This window comes from Pectinophora gossypiella, chromosome 13, assembly GCF_024362695.1.
Source record: "Pectinophora gossypiella chromosome 13, ilPecGoss1.1, whole genome shotgun sequence".
Taxonomy (NCBI): domain Eukaryota; kingdom Metazoa; phylum Arthropoda; class Insecta; order Lepidoptera; family Gelechiidae; genus Pectinophora; species Pectinophora gossypiella.
In genome coordinates, this window is record NC_065416.1 from 3,607,560 (window position 1) to 3,623,401 (window position 15,842).

Consider the following 15,842-nt stretch of genomic DNA (forward strand, 5'->3'; position numbering starts at 1 on the left):
TTAATTGAAATCAAGTGGAATTTTCCGATGCAAAAGTATGGAACTGAAATTAATTTAAGAAAAAACTAAAATGTTCATTAATTTTCCGACAGGAAATTCCACTTGCTTTATTGCTTGCTTGCACATTATTCTGAGTTAATATCAAGTGGAATTTCCCATCGCAAAAGTAAGTAGAATTGAAAATAATTTAACAAACCACAAAAAAGACATGAATTTTCGACGGAAAATGTCACTGGATAATGTAACTCAGAATCATGGTTTGAATCATTCAATCAGTATACGTCACTAAAACCCTGTATATCTAGGTATAACTTAACCTACTTATCACCAAATTTGGTTGTTTTTGACTACAGAACTCTAATAATGATTGCTATAGGTAGATGTCTCTATGCAGTAGACTACGATGATGAATTATAAACTATGACAAAATAAAGTTCCTTTTCAATAGCATTAAATTAACGTTTACATTTCTGTTATTACTCGGTTTAAAAGTATTGTGTAATCTCATAAGCCGGCTGAGTGGTTGACTCGAGTCACGCAATACGAATCCATTTGAATAAAAACCCTTTGCGTTGCGAAGGTGAAATATTTTTAGAGTGAATTACGCTACAGAAGAAGGTAGTATACCTTACTTCGAGTGTCTTATAAAACTCGACTATATCCCACTTGCGGTAGTCAAAAGTACATCTATCACAAGATGCACTAAGCACCCACACCTCACCGAGCTTTCTGTTAGACTAACGCGATAGGTGGTGAGCCGAATCGCCGTCTATAATGGTCGAGACAATTGTGTTAGTGACAACTGGGGGGTTAAAATGGCCACATCGAAGCAATTCATCTAAGAAAGCAATATTGCTATTTGACATTTGTTTGGGCGGAAAGCAAGAGGGAAACCACTGCCCTATTTTTCCCTAGAAAAGTAGCATGAAGAATGCTACACCGACAAGAGCGTGGCTTTTAAATTAGTGATGGATGATGACATTTGTTTGCATTGCGCACTTACTTTTATTTGCGCAAATGTCAAATTGCAACATTGCTTTCTTAGATGAATTGCTTCGATGTGGCCATTTTAACCCCCTGCACTTAAGATAAATTAATAATTTATTCGAGTGTTTTATACTTAGGCATAATGCTCATTCCTAATAAAATAAGACTGCCAAAGATCTGGAAAAGTCTGCCGCAATCTATGTTTCCCCTTTATTACACACTTGGAATCTTCAAAGTTAGAGTGAATAGGCATTAGACGTTTACTTTTCTACCTTAGGCCGTATCTTTATTTACAATCAGGTGTGTTATACCGCGTGTGTGGTGTGTGTGTGTGTGTGTGTGTGTGTGTGTGTGTGTGTGTGTGTGTGTGGTGTATGTACAATCATGAGTAATATAATGTACCCACTTTAGGACTCTGTCGCACTAACATATTTGACATTTAGTGAGACTTACAGTTCAATTTGTCAAAAAAGTTAATGTGACATGGTACTTAAGTGTATACATATTAATGCTCGTGATCGTACCTGTCTGTCTGTGTCTGTGGTGTCCGGAAGTAATAAATATTTCTTTCTTTCTTATTATTTTTTAATAATAATAATAAAAACTTTATTGCACACAAATTCACAAAACATTTACAGGATAACATAACATAACATAACAAATACTTTATTGCACAAACAGGAAAAAACAAAATACAAAACAAAACAAAAAGGATAAACTTATTCTAAGGTATAAGGTATTGGTAAGGTAGGTTATTAGCGTTATTTCGGAACAGAAGTTGCTCATATTACACCCAAAAACTTGTCGAGTGAGAGCCCTCAGCGCTCCCCATTTGTCCGGCCAAGTAGTTAATGCAAGAGAGAAAGAAGCGAAAGTGGTGTCTCAATTTCTTTAGCAGAGTTTTTAGTTTCTGTCTACCCCTATGGAAAATAGGCGCGTTTTGTATGTATATGTACATATCAAACCGAGACAACAAAACAAAAAGACAGTTTCCATCCTATATCGTTCACCACTGGGCAGTTAATTATAGCATGACACAGCAATGATAAATGAGGGGGTAAGCCATAATGTTGTGTACCTGACTCCATGGCTCATATGGGGGGTTGCACCCCTCAACCCCAGGGGGGGGGGTTATGGGGTACAATCGATGGTGCTGACGTCACATCACCTTTTCAATCCCAATCGAAATGTCGATACAGACCTATTAATGACAGCACGCCGATATGTGTGGAAAGTTTCCAAATGCCTCGTTTAGAGCCGACTAAATGTGTTCACAAAGTTCAAGTTAAGAATACGTAACAGCTAACTACAGTGGCTACAGCTTAGGTGGGAATGGGATGACAGCACTATCAGAATAGCACATTTTCTTGGTATGTTTTAGAATGAGGCTGCACGTAGAGTAACGTCGCCTATACTGCCTACGAGTATATCGCCTATACAGTCGCCTTATAGTCTTCTTCTTCTATCGTGTGGGTTGTGGTGTGATTTACCAACCTCATCAACCCAAGTGTCAGGGTTATTATTGAGCCGCTAAAGGCCCCTGCCATGGCTCATGTAACAACTACTTCCTTACATCAGTATGTAGTAACAGGGACCAACGGCTTAACGTGCCTTCCGAAGCACGGATCATCTTACTTTTTGGACAATCAGGTGATTAGCCTGTAATGTCCTAACAAAACTAGGGATCACAAAGTGATTTTTGTGATATGTCCCCACCGGGATTCGAACCCAGGACCTCCGGATCGTGAGCCCAACGCTCAACCACTGGACCACGGAGGCCGTTATAGTGAAAACCACGTAACAATTTTTTTAAATATCGCAATCTGATGTGATTTTTGTTAACAAAACCTCGCACTAGACATGCTAGTTTTAGTCCAAATAGTTTATGGTCACTATTTTCACCGGGATTGAAAAGAATTATATTCATAAATAGCTAGACAAATAATGATCTATGTATATCTGTACTGGGAATATAAAGTATTTAGATCAAAATTCAAGTATATTATTCACGAATTCTTGGAAGCAAGTCATATATTAATGTCAAAAATAATGTAGTGAACAACTGCTCAACTATCTTACAATGACTAAGAAATCTACCGAAAATAATCGTTTCAGGAAAACGGAAAACATATTCGTGTTTACATTAAATGTATTGGGCATGTTTCACTTTCACATGATTCACTTTTTATTACTTTTTATTTGTTAGCGAGAGTTATAAACATCTAGATAAAGGAAGAGTATATTCCATGCATAGTAAGGGACGAAAAGCAAGACTCAGGGATATCTTTATTTTTCTAATATAAAGCCTCATAAGGCACAGATGTAGTCAAATCAGGGAATACCAACGAACTTTTATCAGACACTTTTCTGGCAGATAGTCTATGTAAGTCGTTTGAATTTTCCATATTGCTTTTGATCCTCAACGTACATTTAAACTAATCGATTTATTAAATGTGATATCTCTCTCTATTTAAGAGCTGCGCTCTTGTCGGTGGAGTAATCGCCATTCCTCTCTTCTTCCCGCCAAAACCTTCACCTCCCGATACGACACGACCTGCACCTTCTCCCCTCCCCTGCCTTCTTCTTCCCTGTTTATCCTAATAGGGATAAAAATGTCACAGAGATATTTAGCGATATAAGAATACTGAACCTTTGGTAGTTTGAACCATAGCGTACATAGACCAAATTGGCGATGTCCTCATAAAAGGTCTACTTACTCTGAAGAAGCGCGTGTGCATGAAAAGATTGATGTATGAGGTGTGAATGGAAGGCAAAGCAAATGGAATTCCATACATAGTCTCTGCTTACCCCGGCAGGAAATAGGTATGCGTTTATATATGTATGTTTACAACAAGTTTCAGTATTTGTGTTAAATAAATCTGACGACAGCTTAAAGATACGTGTATAATCGGGCCACAACTTAAATGAAATGAAATAAAATTTATTCGCTCTAGAGTGGTACAAAAGATCTTAAATATACATTATATCAAAAAAGTCCATCACTCAACCATACAGCGTGCGAATATTAATATTAAATAATTTATAATTAAAGGAACATTTAATCTTTAATAAATCTGTCTTAAAAAAATTAAATAACAATAGATATTTTAAATACACAAAAAACAATTAACCTTAATTTAAATCAAAGGTTGTAACTTTAAATTTAAATATTCTTTCACTGAATAATAATTCTTTTACAATAACTACTAACATCTGATGAACAATCTTAGTGTGAAATAAATCTCTATATTTTTATTTATTACTATTTATAATAAATATTGCACCGACTAAAAAAAAATATTGAAAATGCTGCACCGACAAGAGCGTGGCTCTTAAATTGATGATGATGAATAAATATTATCATTAATATTGTCTAAGCTTATTTAAAACGTAAACTTTGTATATGTTCAGTTCATAGCATTGGCAATATTTTAAATCATAATTACAGTAGGCATATCTAATTTATTCTACCAACTTGAATAAATTAATCTTCGTAAAACTTTGCAAGTCGAAACCGTATTAAACTTGGATCCATCAAAACTTTCTGAAAGTTGTCATTGTTTTAAAGTTCGCAATTTTCTGAAAAGTAAAGTTGTAGCTAGACGCACCTTATGAAAACAAGAGGTTTGTTGTCCGTCCTTCGCACCACGGAACTATGAATACTACACTGTGGATATATGGACGTGGCAACGGGCAAGAGCGCGCGCGATAACCGGCGGCGCTTCCGACTCGGTGGTCTGAACCCAACTGACGCCGACGGTGCAACAGTTTGTGCACCGAAGCGATATCGTCTGCATGTTGTGGTACCGGAGCAGACGCAATAAAACTTCGGAAACAAAGGTCGTGATTCACAGCGTCTGCGCCCTGGGTTCCTGTCTAGACGGCCACTAATAAAACTTGAGAGTCGAATGTCTGCAATTTTTGAACTTCCAAGAAATTGCACGGAACGAATTTTATGATAGGACGAGACTATTAAAACTTTTATGAGCTGCGTTTATAAGTCAGAAAAGATTATAACTTCGATAAAATTAATGTGAATTTTTTTCCTATAAGTACAACATTAAACAATCCCAAAAAAAACATAATAGCGTTATCATCATTATAGGTAATCATTATATAATTTCTACGTGAAAACTTCCACAGTATCAGAAAAAAATGACCCGTACCTATTAATCACTACTCAATCAATATTTATATATGACTTACTACAATTATTCGCTGAGTCCTAATGCTTCTTTCTCGCCTTAGAAACATACCGCATCTATTTCAAGTCTGCACATAACAATCGAACATCCTGGTTCTAGCCGAATGCCATGCCGAGAGTGCAAGTCCAGACATAGTAGACTACGCTCCATCAGACAAAGCGATGTCAACGTCCCCCTCGATGGTGTTTAACCGCCATTTCCGTCGCTTCGGTCGCTTCCGAATAGGGAAGCTACACCTACAGGTACATAGAGAATACTTACGTTGGCTATTTCGGGGTTTTGAAAAGTGAAGGTGTCACGGATGTTGAGATTTTAGAGCACAAAAATTTCAAAATACATACCCTACAAGTAGCACTAAATGTTTCAAAAGTTTATTTTGTAACTTGATTTTAAAAACTCGTTCATTTGTTTTAAAACGATACAAAACTTGAGGTAAGTGTATTAGATTTGCCTTAAATGGCATTAAGTATTTGACTCGGATCGGAGAGTATAAAAATATACATGAAATATATAACGTCAATGCTATTTCTAAAACAATAATCCTAGATATGGTTTTATACTATTTATTTATTTATGTAAAGTACTTACTGCCACATGGTATAAATTAAGCATTTACTTATCTCTAATCTTAAAATATATACTGTATAGTGACTAAGATTGAAAAGGTAATGTTAAGTTGGTTTGGACACATAGAGCGGATAAAGGATAGGATTACCAAAAGCGAAAGCCTGCAAAGGTTTGTGGCAGGGTTGGCAAAGGAAGACCTGGAAGGACGTACATTGTCCAAATTGGAGATGTCCTTAGAAAAGGTTCAGTACGATTTACTCTAAACCGGCGTGCGTGTATGAAACTATTGATGAATGTGAAGGAAGCAAGAGAAGTATGTCAGGATGGAAGCAAATGGAATTCCATAGTCTCAGCTTACACCGGTCGGAAATAGGCGTGAGTTTATAAACAGTGTGTTAGTGACATTCGTAACGAATCCTCAGGGGGATGATTCAGATCATGATTCTGGGTTAATATCAAGTGGAATTTTCTGTAGCAAAGTTCATTATTATTTTTTAGTTTTTTTAAATTAATAAATTCTATACATTTGCATTGGAAAATTCTACTTGATTATAACTCCGAATAATCAGCTGAATTAGCCCTCTCAGTATTCGTTACGATGTCACTTACACCCCGTACAATTACATACGATAACCATACAAGTAGGTATGGGTGTTTTAGTGACACTGTAACGAACATATACTGATACGGAGGGGAATGATTCAGACCATGATTCTGAGTTGATATCAAGTGGAATTTCCTGTCAAAAAATTCATGAATTTTTTTGCGTCTTTTTAAATTATTTTCCGACCCATACTTTTGCGACGGAAAATTCCACTTGATATCAACTCAGAATCATGGTCTGAATCATCCCTCAAAGTATTCGTTACGATGTCACTAACACCCTGTATGTATGAATATGGTTTTAGGATATGACGCTCAACGAGATCACCACAGCCTTTTGAATGGAAGCCTAACGGATCATAACGATGCTAAGACCCTAAAATGACCAGTTACAAACGGGACCGACTCCCGAATGGTTTAGACTACCGTTAGATTATAGCTTTAGGATGTGCTGCCAATCCGTGGCACTCATAAAACATTACCAGGAAGCGATCCATCGACAATTGCTGATGTAAATTGCAATAACAACGCTTGTATTTGAAGCTGAGCGCATTGAAATGTTTTCTTCGTGCATCGTGTAGTTCGTTGTGGTGACGTCAAAAACTAACACACAATATACGTACATAAGCTCACGACTATATCATCGCAAGATGAACTAAGTAAAAAAACTAGTAAATTGTCATGTACAATGTTTTTGTGTGGGGAAATAAATATTTTTCTTTCTTTCTTTTCTTTCTCTTCTTTCTCTTCTTTCTCTTCTTTCTCTTCTTTCTCTTCTTTCTCTTCTTTCTTTTCTTTCTTTTCTTTCTTTTCTTTCTTTTCTTTCTTTTCTTTCTTTTCTTTCTTTTCTTTCTTTTCTTTCTTTTCTTTCTTTTCTTTCTTTCTTTAACCCCTTACCGCATGCGAAGCCATTTATGGCCTCTAAACTTTATGATTTTTTTTCTATATAAAGTAAACATCGAAATAAAATAAAATAAACTTTTTAATAATTAGTGTTCTATTGTGAAGCAAAACATATTTTTTTGTCTACGGTAAGTCATAAATGTTAAAAGTATTTGAAGTTATAATGCAAGGCGCCCGGCAAGTGAAATGCAACAAGTGCAGTGAAGTTTTGATCAATGAAAAATAATAGTTTATCGACGTTTCAGATCTTCAGTAAAAATAGTTATATGCTCATTGTATCTTCGACCATACCAACAGTAAGTTTTTTTGTATGTGCATTTATATTTATTTGATTTATGACCCTTTTTTTGTAAAATCCATATATGGCTTGGTATGCGTTCCCGCTAAATTGCTGTCTTGTCATATCTGGCTTTATATGCACTCAAAGGTATACAAATGCAAAAAAGCTTTTTATCATTTCTTCAGATATGGACTGTGCACGGTTTTATGATTCTTCAAAGGATGTAAATCCTATCCCTGGTGATGGTTTTTGAGTGAAGATGAGCTTATTTCCGATTCTGACCGGAGTACGAACTTACTACGTCACGTTCCCCAATAAAAAAAGCATGTTATGTAAACAGCGACAGTTACATGGCACTGTTTGATTTCAAGCTTGCAGTTTCAGAACATATGCGCAAGACAGGGACACCCAGCCAGCCTTCTTAGTACGCCGATAAAGTCAAGAGCCGGAACTCCATCTAGTCGAGCTGAAACTCCAAATAGCATGCCAATAAACCTCGAAAAGCACCAACCAGGTATCAAGATCTGCCATTGACTTCTGTACGCACTGATGGTGTCGATCATTTTTCTATTTGGGTGAAAAATCAACGTCAATTATATCAATTCTGCTCAAAGCTACGTGGATAATACAAAATGTGAAAAGTGCGTAGTTTTTTTATGCTACAATGACAAGCGCAATTGTTTTAGAGATTTCCACAAAATGAAAACGCTACGCATACGAAGCCATATATGGCCCATACGATTTTTGCTTAAACACATACGAGGGGAGGTCAAAAAGTTCGCGGAATGAGGGGGAAGGGGGTCGAAATTAAACACGAAACTATTTTTCCTTTTCAATATATTCTCCCTTAACCTTAACACATTTTCCGGATCTATCAAATAATTTGTTTATTCCATCATAAAAAAAAGATTTCTCTTTGCTGTCAAAATAGGCCGAAATTGCAGACTTGACTTCTTCATCATCGCCAAATTTTCGTCCACGCAGTTCCTTTTTCTTTTTTGGGAACAAATAATAATCGCTGGGGGCCAAGTCTGGACTGTAAGGCGGGTGGTTTAATTTTTCGAACCCGCATCGGTGAATGGCAGCCGTCGCAACATGGCACGTGTGGACGGGTGCGTTGTCGTGCAAAAGGAGCACACCTCTTGACAGCTTTCCTCTTCTTTTTTCCTTGATAGCCTCTCTCAATCTATCCAGTAAAGAAGCGTAGTAATGTCTCGTTATAGTTACACCACGATCTTTATAATCAATCAGCAAAATACCTTCTGTATCCCAAAAAATAGTGGCCATGATCTTTCCGGCCGATTGTGACACCTTAAACTTCTTTGGAGGAGGTCTGCCTTTTTTATGCCACTGCATCGACTCTTGCTTCGACTCAGGTTCATAGTGGTGAACCCAGGTTTCATCTCCAGTAACAATCCGGGCCATAACTTCTTCCTTATTCTCTCCACAGAGCTCTAAAAACTGGCGAGAACACTCGACACGCTCGCTTTTTTGAAGTGGCGTGAGCATTCTTGGAACCCATCTTGCGCTGACCTTAGTCATCCCAAGATGTTGATGTAGGATATTTAAAATACTTGTTTCGGATACACCGACCATTGCTGCAAGCTGCTTCTTCTTCAAGCGGGTATCTTCTAATACAAGTTTCTCTACTTTTTCGATGATTTCCGGTGTGGTGGCCTCAATGGGCCGTCCGGAGCGGGGGTCATCTTCAATCGACTCTCTTCCTTGCTTGAATAGACTATGCCACTTGTAAACCATGGTTTTACCAGGGGCAGAGCCCGCGTAAACTGCTAACAGCTCTTGAAAAATCGTCTGAGCGGATTTTCCTTGCTTGGTGAGGAACTTAATGACGGCGCGGTGTTCAATTTTCTCCATATTCGCTGAGTTCTTCCCGATTCACTTGTTTGCTGGTCGATAGTTCAAACGTTAATGACCCGATTTGCTTCAAACTTGGTACATATACTGTTAATGAGGTGTGCAACTAGCGGCTACCTGTACGAGCAAACCAACCCCCTCCAACCCCTCCATTCCGCGAACTTTTTGACCTCCCCTCGTACGAAGCCAAATATGGCTCTTCAATTTATTTTTATAAATAATAACTATAAAAAATATTATCTTGTATTTTTTTTCAAATAATAGATAAATAAACACATTTTCGCAAAAAAATATTTTTTTATTTACAATCTTCATAATTCATGCAATAAGGGGTTAAGTACCCCTGTCTCACCGAGCTTTCTGTTTGTATGTGTCTAGTTTCAAAAATTAACATGTTCCGTTATGTAAAAAGTAGTGTGTCATAGCTTTAATAAAGATTTTTCCAATAACGACAAATAAAACAAAAGAAATTTCGGAAGATTTCGCGCAGTTGTTATTTTTGGGTCAGTCAAAGCTTAAATTTAGAAGAGACCTTTTAGGGGGATTTTGTAGGCCATACTAACATTTCTCTCCTTTACATAGACAACATAGCATTACGCCTATATCCCACAAGTCAGAGGTCTCATCGCCGGCTATGTCTAAACTAAGTCCCATGTATCTAATTGGGGACGAGCCTATTGTTATTACCCGGGCACAAATCCTGGAAACCAAGTGATATCGATTATCAATCCAAACATGACTTCAAACTCGTAAATTCAGTGCTTTATATTGCCCGGCCTATCCCTATTACCAGAGAATAAGGAATAATACTACATATAGAACGGCAACTCTCCGCTCCCCACCAGCGGCTGAGGTAGGTTTACCTCACCCCCTCGGTCTTACTAAGCGCGTGTACGATAACGTCAATGTAATAGTGTCTGTGTAAAACTGTCGGTGTCTGTGTCGGTGTGTTCGGGGTGTGCGCCCCCCGCTGCACTAATTACTTACAAGAAATGTCAACGGACTCGCAAATACCGCTGTGGTGAAACTTGTTAGCAATTTTTGTTCTAATTTAATAAACGCAAAATGCATCTACGAAGTCACTGTGGACTTGATGTACACTGCACCTGGCTTGCACCAGTGAGTTATTAACTCAAGTGCAAGTTTTACTATCATAGTTGGTTCGACCAATATAGACGGCGATACGGCTCAACACCTACCACGTTGGTGTGACAGAAAACTCGGTGAGGTGTGGATACTTCATCTTGCGATGGATGTACCTCTATCTCAATTAGGATATAGTCGTGAGTATGTTATGTGTTTAATAAACGAGGTGACCTTACAAAGAAGTTGAAGTGGGAGTGGACACACCAAATTTTCACTTATTTACCTGTATTCAGGTATTTTATGGTAAGTATTGTATTTGATTTGTTTATATTGTGGAAGTCCGAGATCCTGTCTACCCTATAACGGTAAATAAGAGCAATTTTATGTGTGTATGTAAACAACACCCACCAAAAACATTTTCCTTTGCCAAGACGAGATCTATCGATCACAATGTCAAAAAATTAACAGATCTCATGTAGAGCCAAGCATCTAACTCTACACGCCCTAACTATAAAATTCTTAGGGAAATTTGGGGCTTGCCCCTTCCGCTACCATCACAGGAGCGTAAGGTGAAAAACTATTTCGTTTCCGTCACTACGGGCATAAGATAACACATATGGAGAGTGAATATGATGACTTTAGGGAGTTGCAAGAGGAGGTAAAATATTATGAGATCCGGTGAGGAACCAACGCTATCGACATGGGTCATAGCTCAGTGACATAGGGAGAGTGAATATGATGGCTTAAGGGAGTTGAAAGAGGAGGCAAAATATGATGAGATCCGGTAAAGAACCAACGCTATCGATATAGGTCATCATAGCTCAGTGACATAGGGAGAGTGAATATGACGACTTAAGGGAGTTGCAAGAGGAGGTAAAATATGATGAGATCCAGTGAAGAACCAACGCTATCGACATAGGTCATCATAGCTCAGTGTCATAGGAAGAGTGAATATGACGACTTAACCTCTCATCTGCCGGAACGCGGATCTCGACCAGACACAATGTAAAATCTATTGTGTCTGGTATCTCGGCAGATGAGAGGTTAAGGGACTTAAGGGAGCAAGAGGAGGTAAAATAAGATGAGATCCGGTGAAGAACCAACGCTATCGACATAGGTCATCATAGCTCAGTGACATAGGGAGAGTGAATATGACGACTTAAGGGAGTTGCAAGAGGAGGTAAAATAAGATGAGATACGGTGAAGAACCAACGCTATCGACATAGGTCATCATAGCTCAGTGACATAGGGAGAGTGAATATGACGACTTAAGGGAGTTGCAAGAGGAGGTAAAATAAGATGAGATACGGTGAAGAACCAACGCTATCGACATAGGTCATAGCTCAGTGACATAGGTCGCTAAATAATAAAGTTGACTTTGTAGTTTATTACAGTGAACGTACGTAGGTAAAACGTTCATGACTAAGTATATTAAAATACGTAGGAGTTTGTAAGTATTTTTAGTCATGGCATAAATGAGCACGAATATGGAGTAGTTTTTTTTATGATGTAAAGTAAATCAGTTTACTATACTCTACATAGGTACTATTTTATTGCAACCACAACGTATATGTACGTTACTTATAAAACTATTAGTATATAGGGTGTTAGTGACATCGTAACGAAAACTTTGAGGGACACTAGTTTTTACCCGCAGCTTCGTTCGCGTTAAATTCGGCGTAACACATTCCCTTTTCCTAATGTACCAATTTTTGCTGGCTACCTTGAAAACTACTATAAAAAAATTATATGCTCTTTGAAGGGGTCGGGGGCAGATTTCTAAAAAAAAAAATGGTGCACGATTTTTTGTTAGTCAAAAATAGTCCGTATACCAATTTTTAGCTTTCTTTAGCTTTCAATTAGGCTACAGAAAAAAAATACCTAATTTTTAGCTTTCTACCTTGAAAATTGAGCAATGCCCCATACAAACTTCCACCCCCCATTTAGGGAAGTGGGGAGTTAGAAAGAGACAAAAAGTAGCCTATGTCACTCTCCATCCACTCAACTATCTCCACTTCAAAAATCACGTCAATTCGTCACTCCGTTGTGCCGTGAAAGACGGACAAACAAACGGACCCACACACATTCACATTTATAATAATTTTGTATGGATGTGTGTGTAAATGAAGTAATGTCCAGCATAAAATAAAGTTGTTAAGTGACATAAGTCCCCAAGCTGTTACATTGACAAGATCTATAAATTATTCTGAAACTTAAAATGTTGTTAACTAGCGGCGCTGTACATTTCGCAGCTGCTCAATCAAGTTGTACATATTTATAATTGCAAGTAAATCTAGAATTTTAGTACTTTTAAACGGTTAGCCTTGATCGAACGTGTAGCAGTGTTGCCCAATAATCGACTGTATATCGATAGTATCGAAAGTAATTAAATCGATACTATCGATATTGGAATCTTATAATTATATCGATTAATCGATTATACTGTAATAATCAAATCCGATCGTCGTGGAAATCCTTGGGGGAGGCCTATGCCCAGCAGTAGGCGTCGTACGGCTGATGATGATGACTGTAATAATTGTTAAATGAATAGATTTATATCGATACTATTAATTGTAAAATAATTCCAATACTAATTGAATAGAGTAATCAATCAATAAGTATAATCGATATAATTGCAGAATTTCGAAAATCAATAGGCACAGTGGCGGATTTACCAGTAGGCTGAGTAGGCTGAAGCCTAGGGCGGCAGATTTTAGGGGGCGGCAAATATGGCCCAATTTTTTTTTGTCTTACAGAAGTAAAATAATAGATATTATATACACAAAGAAACAAGTGACAAGAGTTATAACATTTTAGTAATGCACAGTATACTGAACATTCTTACGTCTGTACGGGCTTCAACCGAACATATTTTGCTAACTTTGCGCCGTGTTTTTGGTAGCGCTGTGCACTCGACTATAATTAGTATCGAATTTCAGAGGTCAGTAGGGGCGGCAAAATTTGAATAGCCTACTGGCGGCAAATTTGTAAATCCGCCACTGAATAGGCATATCGCTATTTAGATTATTTAGAGGAAAATAATCGATTACGCGGCAACACTAAGTCGTGTAGGCAGGTACTTAGTTGTAAAGACGTGGTACTGCCCTGACACTAATATAGTGTAACCGAATGCAATGAGTTCATACGTATGTACAGGTGTAAAGTTACACTTGATTAAATGTTGGTTTTTACAATGTGCATCTCACCGTGACACTATTTTTGAACTGAGCCATACAAATTGGATTTAGAGAATGCATATCACGGTTGACAAGAGAATGCATTGACAGAAACCACACGGAAATCAAGACACAGAAAAAAAGAAAAAAAACAACGAAAAGACAACCAAAGTAAAAAAAGGAAAAAAAAGGCCAGAAAAAAAAACAGACACACACAAAAACACAGTGGGACGTATATAGGCTGTTTATGTTATTTATTAATAAAATTAAATAAAAGATGACCTTAGTACGCAGTACGCAACACAAGTGTTGTTCTAATCTCTTAATAGGTCAAGTTGCGTGCGTGTGGATATTGCGTGTAAGCGACCGCGTCGGCAGGAACATCGTGTAGTATTGTAAACATTGCTATAATAGTGTAGACAGGAGACGAGCTATAATTAAACCAAGGGACCTCAGAGCCGAGTGTTGTCGCAGATAATAATTACAAGTGCGTGCGAATAGCAATCTCTTTCATTTAGCCACAGAATACATAATAGATTTGGCTCCGTTTTACTGTGCAAACGAAGCATAATTGAGAAAGAAAGAAAAGTTTTAGTTTTATTACATAAAACGGTTTTTTTTTTATTTTACATTTTACAGAACAGGAGTTTAAAAAGGCCACATAAAAGCAATTCACCTAAAAATCAATATTGTAATTTGTCATTTGCGCATATAAAAGTAATTGCACAATGTCGACAAATGTTAACCTTCGTAAAAATGGGCGAAGATATGGCAAATAACCATCTTCCAAAAATAACAGTGTTCACAAAATACAAAACATTTAAGAACTTACTTAAGCTATTTATTTTATTTTATTTTATTTTATAGCTGATCTTACTTTTTATAGCACATATATCGCAGTTTGACGTCGACAAGAAGACATACACGCGTTTTATTTGAAATCTAAGTGTTTTGATCTTATCTCTATCGACTATCATCATCATCAGCCGTATGACGCCCACTGCTGGGTTCCCCCAAGGATCTCCACGACGATCGGTCCTGCGCTGCCCGCATCCAGCGGCTTCCCGCGACCTTCACCAGATCGTCGGTCCACCTTGTAGCGGGCCTACCCACTGAGCGTCGTCCGACACGTGGTCGCCACTCCAGAACCTTTCCGCCCCATCGGCCATCGGTTCTCCTCGCTATGTGTCCTGCCCACTGCCACTTCAGCTTTGCAATTCTTCGAGCTATGTCGGTGACTTTAGTTCTCCTGCGGATCTCCTCATTTCTGATTCGATCGAGCAGGGAAATACCGAGCATAGCTCTCTCCATTGCCCGCTGAGCGACACCGAGCCTCCTCACGAGACCCATAGTAACGAGTATAAAGATGGTCAAATAATTCGTGCATACTCTGCTACAAAAAGCTGTTAAACTCTTAGCATATCCGTTGCTTTATATTGATTTTATTGTTCATATTTGTATGTGTGAGTGTGTATGGGTGTATTGATTGAATTGTGTGTCTGACTGGATAAATATTATCATTAACATATCCTAACATATAGACTCTAGGCAATGGTCACTATTTTTTTTGTTTATTATAGAAGGACGCCACACACAAAGACAAGACAATAACTAAACTTAAAAAAAAATCACAAAGCAATTACAAAAAGCATAGGAGGATGTTCGTTGAATGATCATAAGGTGGTGGTGGACGTCGCGTCCCGATAAAAGGGCTTTACTCAACACAAGTCGAGGCGTGAACCACGACGCTGGTATTATGTGGACCCTGAACCTATTTATGAATTTTAATAAAGAAAAATGTAGTAATAAGTTCGATATTTTGTCACGTTTTTCTATGACGTCACAGGTTGCATTTTCATACAAATTCCATGGCAATTTCGTGTTTTGACGTTTAGTAAAAAGTAACTGATTTGACTAGTTGGAAACTAGCCTATTGTCACGGGCGATAGGCTGATCCCTTATCACCATAAGGTTCATCATAACCAACTTCGTATTAACAGTGGCTGCAGGTTGTTTTCTATTTGCATTTGGCTCTGCTCACCCCATTATTAGGGACTACAGGGCATGAGTTTATGTATGTACTTCACTACATAGTTTAAAACAAAGTCGCTTGTTCTGTCCCTATATCCCTATGTACGCTAAAATCTTTAAAACTACGCA

At 37.8% G+C, this 15,842-nt stretch overlaps 1 protein-coding gene and 1 long non-coding RNA gene across 6 annotated transcripts in view; one reads left to right on the forward strand and one right to left on the reverse strand.

Moving 5' to 3' along the window:
* LOC126371773 (protein yippee-like) overlaps positions 1-15,842 on the reverse strand; it is a 157,546-nt gene that overhangs the window by 79,935 nt on the left and 61,769 nt on the right. Inside the window, exon 1 of one of the 5 annotated variants that reach the window (XM_050017136.1) lies at positions 4,596-4,737. The exons of the other annotated variants lie outside the window; for them this stretch is intronic. The gene's annotated coding sequence lies outside the window, so the exon portion shown is untranslated. Of the gene's footprint in view, positions 1-4,595; positions 4,738-15,842 lie in introns of those variants that run through there. 5 annotated transcript variants of the gene reach the window in all.
* Positions 11,313-11,862, forward strand: LOC126371784 (uncharacterized). The gene is made up of 3 exons (XR_007567081.1): positions 11,313-11,379; positions 11,578-11,623; positions 11,842-11,862. It is a non-coding gene; the product is annotated as an uncharacterized LOC126371784 (long non-coding RNA).